Source organism: Schistocerca gregaria, chromosome 11 (genome assembly GCF_023897955.1).
Source record: "Schistocerca gregaria isolate iqSchGreg1 chromosome 11, iqSchGreg1.2, whole genome shotgun sequence".
Classification (NCBI taxonomy): Eukaryota; Metazoa; Arthropoda; class Insecta; order Orthoptera; family Acrididae; genus Schistocerca; species Schistocerca gregaria.
Window position 1 is genome coordinate 104,618,832 of NC_064930.1, and position 9,976 is coordinate 104,628,807.

The window sequence follows — 9,976 nt, forward strand, 5'->3', positions numbered from 1 at the left end:
ATTTTGCTTATTTTTTTTCATAGTTCCACACAACTTCTTCCTGTTTTCTCGATTGATCTGTGTTCAGTGTTTCAAGGTCCATCCACTGTGCCAATTTATAACTAAATGTGAGGGGGGTGCGATGTGGAGGTTCCCTTGTCAGAAGCAGCAGTATATCGCTTACTTTTGTAATCAGCGTCACTGAAACCCCACAAACACCTATGCAAAGCATACATATCCAAAAAGCGAACATTATTCTCTGTTCCTCACTGCATATTTCAGTTTGTCTACACTCTACGAACACAAAGAACCTCAAAACTCATACAACTAGTGTCACTGAAGTTGGAACACGTCGAAAGTGTATAGTTTCACCGACGAGTTGCGCAAACGCGCTGCGCTCATTCGCAGTGACCGGTAGCGCTGTTGCTTGCAACCTAGTGTCGCCGTGTAAACTAGGCTTAAAGCAATGGCCCCTTTAAGCATTGTCACGGTTTTATCTGTATAAACACAAGCTTTCCCTGTGGTAAATGGATTGTCAGATCATGATGCACAACTGATTAACTTACAAATCCTAACAGAGTGTACAGTTCAGAAACCATGAAGTGTGAGGTTACTGAACGTGGTATCTATAGAGCACTTCAGAGAAAGTTTAAAAAATGTTGATTGGGTTACATGTATACAATGAGCCAAATTCTAATGCAACATTTTTCTTGATAAATTTGTATCCCTTTCTGAACATTGTTTCCCAAAGAAAATTTCTAAATGTAACACCACACACTTTTCAAAGAAACCTTGCATTACTACAGGCATTAAAGTGTCTCCAGAAAGAAAAAGAAAACTGTATGAGACAGCAAGAACTAGTAAAGATCCAGAAGTAGTTTTAGACTATAAAAATTACTGTCACACACAGAGAAGTTGTACGGAAATCAAGAAATATGTATGTTAGAGAAGAAATTAACAACTCCGGCAATAAAATGAAATTGGCTATTCACTTCTGCCGACATAGCTGCTATGTGCCACCAAGATATCGTTGCTGTTGAACACATCATAAAGCAAAAGCCCCCTTAAGCATGGCCACGGTTTTATCTGTATAAACACGTGCCAAATAACGAGAATGTAAACCAAACACATGCTTCCCCTTTGGTAAATGGACTGTCATATCATGATGCACAACTGATTAACTTACAAAACCTAACAGGGTATAAAGTTCAGAAACCATTAAGTAAAAGTGTGAGGTTGCTTAACTCTGTATCCATTCACCACTTCAGACAAAATTTAAGAAGTGTTAATTGGGAAGATGTATATAATGAGCCAAATCCTAATGATACATGCAACATATTTCTTGATAAATTTATAACCCTTTTTGAACATAGTATCCCAAAGAAAATTACTAAATGTAACACCACACATTTTTCAAAGAAACCTTGGATTTCTACAGGTATTAAAGTGTCTTCAGGAGGAAAAAAAAAACTATATGAGAAAGCAAGAACTACTAAACACCCACAAGTAGTTTTACACTATAAAAATCACTGTAACACACTGAGAGAAGTTGTAAGGAAATCAAGAAATATGACTGTTGGAGAAGAAATTAACAACTCTGACAATAAAATGTGGAATATTGTTAGAAGGGAGACAAGAAAAGTAACCATTGGGTAAGTAGTATTATATTAATGAGAAAGACCACCCCAACCAACAGTACACAAGTAGCTAATGTATTTAACAAGCATTTCTTAAGTGTAGAAGGAAAAATTTGTGAGAATAGTTCAAAAGAAAAAGCAAACAGTACACAGAAGAGCCAGTTTTGGAAAATTTTAGCCATATTAAGTTTCACCTAACAACCTCTTGTGAAATAAGTGAAAGTATTAAATCCTTGAAAAACAAATGTTCTGTTGGAGTACAAGACATCTCTAATAAGATATTAAAACAATGTGGAGCAATTACAGCTGATGTTCTGAGTCACATATGTAATGAACCACTAACTCAAGGAATTTTCCCAGACAGGTTAAAATATGCCATTGTCAGGCCTCTCTACGAAAAGGGGGACACCACACATGTCAATAATTATCGGCCAGTATCCTTGCTTACAGCATTTGAAAAACCTTCGAGAAAGCAATGTACTCAATAGTGGTTAGCCATCTCAACAGTAATGGGATACTTAGTAAATCACCATTCGAATTTCAAAAATGCTGTTCCGCCGTGACAGCAGTATACAATTTCACTGTCCGCATAATAGAGTCTTTAAATAGTAAAATGTCACCAAAAGGAACTTTTTGTGACTTGTCCAAGGCATTTGATTGTGTGAACCATGACATTATGTTACAGAAATTACAATTCTATGATATAAATAGAATAGCATATGAGTGGTTTAAGTCATACCTACAGAACAAGAAACAAAAAGTTCCTTCATATGTGTCAAGCGATTAAAATAAGTTTGCCACTTCATCTAACTGGGGTGAAATTACATTAGGTGTCCCACAGGGGTCAGTCATAGGGTCTTGATATATGTGAAAGACCTCCCTTCTTATCTGAAACAAGACGCTCAACTGACACTGTTTGCTAATGATTGAAGCGTCATTATTAATAAAGTAAAAGAAACTTCAATTGAAAGTAATACAACTCAGGTCTTTGGAAAAGTCATTAATTGGTTTCCTGCAAATGGGCTTCCTTTATACTTTGAAAAAACACAGTAAATCCAATATTCTTATGCAAAAAGTACAGTTCCTTCAATAAATATAACACATCAACAGAAAGTAGACAGGGTGGAACATACTAAGTTTTTGGGTGTACATATACATGAGAATCTTCATTGGAAAATTCATATTTTGGATCCTCTAGAGCGACTAGGTTCAGCAACTTTAGCAATCAGAATTATTGCCAATTTTGAGGATATAGAAAATAGTAAGCTAACATACTTTGCATACTTACACTCTCTGATGTCATATGGAATAATATTTTGGGGTAACTCAACACGTAGACAAAAAGTATTCACTGCTCAAAAGACAGTGGTTAGAATAATGTGTGGGGTTCATAGTCGCACATAATGCTGGCATCTTTTTAAATGATTGGCAATTCTTACAACAACCTCACAGTACATTTACTCACTAATGAAATTTGTTCTCAAAATCGTGGACCAGTTTAAAAACAACAGTGATATTCATGATTACAATACTAGAAAAAAAGAAAGACTTACACTATTCTTTACTCAACCTATCTTTGGCACAGGAAGGGGTAAAATATGCTGCTATAAAAATTTTTGAAAAATTACCAGATGAAATAAAGTGTCTGACGAACAGCAGTAATACCTTCCAAAATAAACTGAAATCATATCTCCTTGACAAAATACCATAGATAAATTCTTGAATAGGAATAAAGAAATCTATAAATATAGTATATGCACGTTGTACCGTTTGGGGGAATGGGGTAAATAATAGAAAAAAATAATATATATACGAAGACAGTAACTTCTTCTCGAAAGAACAGTTACTGTTGATGACTGTGCAGCTTTTCCCTAGAATAAATGATGACTAGAGTGAATGGGCAAATGTCTATAAGGTACATCACACAGGTAGAATTGTGGACAGTTCGGAATGTGTGTCTCACGGAAAGCGTGCAAGGGATAAGTCCCTGCAGTCGCGCTATTCGTCTGTGTCCTCGGTGGCTCAGATGGAAAGAGCGTCTGCCTTGTAAGCAGGAGATCCCAGGTTCGAGTCACGGTCGGGGCACACATTTTCAGCTGTCCCCATCGAGGTATATCAACAATACCTGTCGGCAGCTGAGGTTGTCAGTTAGTCATCATTTAGAAAAATTAATCTTTAACACTGTACTGTAATATAGATATATTAAAAAAATCTTGTTTCATATGTGCATTTCTTGTGCACTTGACGCGATCCAAACAGCTAACAAGCATTGTTTTAGGTTGTGTTACGTGTTCAAACAGTTCTTGTTGCAAGTGGAATCGGTGTAAAATTTGTAAAGTGTGTAGATTATGACGAAACCAATAAAAAGAAGTGCATATGAAACAAGATTCAAGTTAAAGGTCATACAACAAGACAAAGAATCGAACAACGGTACTGTAGCAAGGTCTTTCGATATAACAGAGAAGATGGTAAGAGACTGACAAAAAAAATTAAGATGCAATTTTTTAAAAATGCCAATGAAAAAATGTTCTATGAGAGGAATAGTTGGCCGGATATTTAGAAAACAGCGTTGCAGAATGGGTACAACAACCGAGGCAGAATTGTTACGAGAAATATGATTAGCGCTTATGCACTGAAGTGGGAACTAGCCAGTCAAGAGCACGTCAAAGAATTTAAGGAAATAGCATCGTTTCATGAACCTAAAATGTCTGGTAATACAGCAGAAAACAAAAATCGCGCAGAACTTACTGAAAGATCTTGGCCATGGCGTTACGAAATCTCATAAATTTGTTTGTTTTTCGTATGAGGCAAAAATACAGCTTTCCACTATCTCATATTGGCAATACGGATGGAACACCGATTAAGTTTGATATAATAAACTGCAGAACTGAGGAAATAATTGTATTAACATGCGTGGCAGATGGAACAGTGTTAAAACCTATGGTCATTTTCAAGCGGAAAACCAATTCTAAAATAAAATTTCCACCGGGCATTTTTGTACATTTCCAAGAAAAGAGATGGATTCACGAGAATTGTGTAAAACTGTACACGAAACATGAGCGGCAGAGGCTACCAGGTGCTCTATGAAACAATGCTAGTTTTTTGGTGAGAGCCTTGTTTCGCAGTCACAACGCTGAGAAAGTCACGTAGCACGAAGCAATACTGAGATTGCTGTAATACCGGCTGGTTTGATTTTGATGCTACACCCTTTAGACATCTCTCTGAATAAATCATTCAAAGACCACATGCGTGAACAATGGAACAACTGGATGATGAGTGGCGAAAAGTCGTACACCAAAGATGGAGCTATGCGGGCTGTATCACTTGATTTTTTTTTTTTTTTTGGAGGGGGGATTTCTTGATCAGAACACGGGAAAAAGTGAAAATTGAAATAATGGTCAAATCCTTCGAGAACGGTGGGATTTCCATAGCTGTGACTGGCGCTGAGATCGATCTGTTACCGGATACTGATGACGAAGCGGAAATCGATTTACAAGGTGCAGAATGGGGATCATACCACGAGTTTCTCAACAACGAAAGTGAGGACGTTCTTCAGGAGCTGCTTTCCTTAAATAATGACTGTGAAGATTTTTCAGCGTTTTAAATACACTGGTGGGTGATTTATTTTATTTTATAATGGTTTTAATATACATACATTTCAATCTGTGTTTTATATCTGCCATAGAAGACGACCCAATTTTAGGTGCCTTTTTTTATGCTTCAGCTATCGTCTTATCTGCCAAAATATATGGTATGCTAACTATTATCTGTTGTTGTTGTTGTGGTCTTCAGTCCAGAAACTGGTTTGATGCAGCTCTCCATGCTACTCTATCCTGTGCAAGCTCCTTCATCACCCAGTACCTACTGCAACCTACATCCTTCTGAATCTGCTTAGTGTATTCATGTCTTGGTCTCACTCTACGATGTTTACCCTCCACGCTCCTCTCCAACACTTAATTCGTGATCCCTTGATGGCTCAGAACATGTCCTACCAACCGATCCCTTCTTTTACGCAGGTGGTGCCACAAACTCCTCCCCAATTCTATTCAAAACCTCTTCATTAGTTATGTGATCTACCCATCTAATTTTCAGCATTCTTCGGTAGCACCACATTTCGAAAGCTTCTATTCTCTTCTTGTCCAAACTATTTATCGTCCACGTTTCACTTCCATACATGGCTACACTCCATACAAATACTTTCAGAAAAGACTTCCTGACACTTAAATCTATACTCGATGTTAACAAATTTCCCTTCTTCAGGAACGCTTTCCTTGCCCTTGCAGATCTCTCTACTTCGACCATCATCAGTTAATTTGTTACCCCAATAGCAGAACTTATCTACTACTTTAGGTGCCTCATTTCTTAATCTAATTCCCTAACTTAATTCGACTACATCCCATTATCCTCGTTTTACTCTTGTTGATGTTCATCTTATATCCTCCTTTCAAGACACTGTCCATTCCGTTCAACTGCTCTTCCAGGTCCTTTGCTGCCCTGACAGAATTGCAATGTCACTGGCAAACCTTAAAGTTTTTATATCTTCTCCATGGATTTTAATTCCTACTACAAATTTTTCTTTTGTTTCCTTTACTGTTTGCTCAACATACAGATTGAATAACATCTGAGGCTACAACCTTGTCTTACTCCCTTCTCAACCACTGCTTCCCTTTCATGCCCCTCCACTCTTATAACTGCAGTCTGTACAAATTGTAAATAGCCTTCCACTCCCTGTATTTTACCCCTGCCACCTTCATAATTTGAAAAAGTATTCCAGTCAACACTGTCAGAAGCTTTCTCTAAGTCTACAAATGTTAGAAACGTAGGTTTGCCTTTCCTTAATCTATCTTCTAAGATAAGTCGTAGGGTCAGTATTACCTCGCATGTTGCAACACTACTGCGGAATCCAAACTGATTTTCCATACATCTGTAAAAAATTCGTGTTATTATTTTGCAGCCGTGAGTTATTAAACTGGTAGTTCGATAATTTTCACACCTGTCGACACCTGCTGTCTTTGGTGTTGGAATTTTCATATTCTGCTTGAAGTCTGCTGGTACTTCGCCTGTCACATTTTTCTTACCAGATGGTAGAGTTTTGTCATGGCTGGCTCTCCCAAGACTATCAGTAGTTCTAATAGAATATTGTCTACTCCCGCGGCCTTTGTTTGTCTTAGGTCCTTCCGTACTCTGTCACATTCATCACTCAGTATCATATCTCCCATTTCATATTGATCTAAGTCCTCTTAGACCCTCTATATACTCATTCCACTTTTCTGCTTTCCCTTCTTTCCTTGGTACTGGTTTACCATCTAAGCTCTTGATATTCATGCACGTGGTTCTCTTTTCTGCAAAGGTCTATTTAATTTTCCTGTAGGCAGTATCAATGTTACCCCTATTGAGATAAGCCTCCACATCCTTACATTTGCCATCTAGCCATCCTTGCTTAGCCATTTTGCACTCGCTGTCGATCTCATTTTTGAGACGTTTGTATTCCTTTTCGTCTGCTGCGTTTACTGCATTTTTACATTTTCTGCATTCATCAATTAAATTCGATCTCTCTTCTGTTAGCCCTCGTATTTTTACTTACTTGATCCTCTGTTGCGTTGACTATTCCATCTCTCAAAGCTACCCATTCTTTTTCTACCGTATTTCTTTTCCCTGTATTTGTCAATCGTTCCCTAATGCTCTCTCTGAAGCTTTATGCAGACTCTGGTTCTGTCTGTTTATCGAGTTCCCATTTCCTTAAATTCCTACCTTTTCGCAGTTTCTTCTGTTCATACCCAGTGAATTGTGGTCACAGACCGCATCTGCCCCTGAAAATATCTCTGTCTTACCATCATACGATCTATGTGAAATCTTCCAGTGTCTCCAGGCCTCTTCCACGTATACAGCTTGCTTTTACGATTCTTAAACAAAGTGTTAGTTATCATTATGTTATGCTCTGCGAAAATTCCACCAGGCGGCTTCCTCTTTCATTCCTTACCTCCGGTCCATATTTACCTCTACTTTTCCTTCTCTTCCTTTCACAACTATCAAATTCCAGTCCTCCATGGCTTTACAGTTTTCGTCACTCTTACTATATGAATAACTTCTTTTATCCCATCATTATTTGTTCAATCACTTAATCATCTACGGAGCTAGTTAACATATAAACCTAAACTACTGTGGTAGGCTTGGGCTTCGTGTCTATCTAACCACCGGAAATGACAGCGTTATACAGGGTGGTCCATTGATCGTGACCGGGCCAAATATCTCACGAAATAAGCATCAAACGAAAAAACTGCAAAGAACGAAACTCGGTCTAGATTGAAGGGGGAAACCAGATGGCGCTATTCTTAGCCCGCTAGATGGCGCTTCCATATGTCAAACGGATATCAACGGCGTTTTTATAAAATAGGAACCCACATTTTTTATTACATATTCGTGTAGTATATGAATGTTTTAGTTGGACCACATTTTTCGCTTTGTGACAGATGGCACTGTAATAGTCACAAACGTATAAGTACGTGGTATCACGTAACATTCTGCCAGTGCGGACGGTATTTGCTTCGCGATACATTACCCGTGTTAAAATGGGCCGTTTGTCAATTGCGGAAAAGGTCGATATCGTGTTGATGTATGGCTATTGAGATCAAAATACCCAACGGGCGTGTGCTATGTGTGCTGCTCGGTATCCTGGACGACATCATCCAAGTGCCGGACCGTTCGCCGGATAGTTACGTTATTTAAGGAAACAGGAAGTGTTCCGCCACGTGTGAAACGTCAACCACGACCTGCAACAAATGATGATGTCCAAGTAGGTGTTTTAGATGCTGTCGCGGCTAATCCGCACATCAGTAGCAGACAAATCGCGGGAATCTCAAAAAAGTCTGTGTTGAGAATGCTACATCAACATCGATTGCACCCGCACCGTATTTCTATGCACCAGGAATTGCATGGCGACGACTTTGAACGTCTTGTACAGTTCTGCCACTGGGCACAAGAGAAATTACAGGACGATGACACATTTTTTGCACGGGTTCTATTTACCGGCGAAGCGTCATTCACCAACAGCGGTAACGCAAACCGGCATAATATGCACTATTGGGCAACGGAAAATCCATGTGACTGCGACAAGTGGAACATCAGCGGTCTTGGCGGGTTAATGTATGGTGCGGCATTATGGGAGGAAGGATAATTGGCCCGCATTTTATCGATGGTAATCTAAATGGTGCAGTGTATGCTGATTTCCTACGTAATGTTATACCGATGTTACTACAAGATGTTTTACTGCATGACAGAACGGCGATGTACTTCCAACATGATGGATGTATAGCTCGCGTGCGATTGAAGCGGTATTGAATAGCATTTTTCGTGACAGATGGATCGGTCGTCGAAGCACCATACCGTGGCCCGCCCGTTCACCGGATCTGACGTCTCCGGATTTCTTTCTGTGGGGAAAGTTGAAGGATATTTGCTATCGAGATCCACCGACAACGCCTGACAACATGCGTCAGCGCATTGTCACTCCATATGTGAACGTTATGGAAGGCGCTGTTGAGAGGAATATCGTTACACGTATTGCCAAATGCATTGAGGTTGACGGACATCATTTTGAGTATTTATTGGATTAATGTGGTATTTACAGGTAATCACGCTGTAACAGCATGCGTTCTCAGAAATGATAAGTTCACAAAGCTACATGTATTACATTAGAACAACCGAAATAAAATGTTCAAATGTACCTACGTTCTGTATTTAATTTAAAAAACCTACCTGTGACCAACTGTTCGTCTAAAATTGTGAGCCATATGTTTGACTATTACAGCGCCGTCTATCACAAAGCGAAAAAAGTGGTCCAACTAAAACATTCATATTTCTTTATATGTAATAAAAAATGGGGGTTCCTATTTTTAAAAAGTCGCAGTTGATATCCGTTTGACCTATGGCAGCGCCGTCTAGCACGCCAACCACAACGCCATCTGGTTTCCCGCTTCAAGTTAGACAAGCTTCGTTCTTTGTTGTTTTTTCGTATGACTCTAATTTCGTGAGATATTTGGCCCTGGCACAATCAATGGATCACCCTGTATACTAAGATGGTATCTGTTCTTTCGGACAATACGTTATACAAGAAGTGATTTAGACAAAAACTAATATAAGCCAATAATGCACCTTTAATGTTTTGTGTGTTGACACTATTAGACACAGAATCTCACAGTCACATAAGGTCTGTACATTATCATTAAAATTTCAAAAACTACTCTCTGTAGTAGAAAAAGCACACCAAAAATATACTGTAAAATTTTAAACAATATCCTTAAGGTAACTACAATACATCACCGTCAACGTAATCTTCTTTTTTTATATTAACCAATGCCCCAATT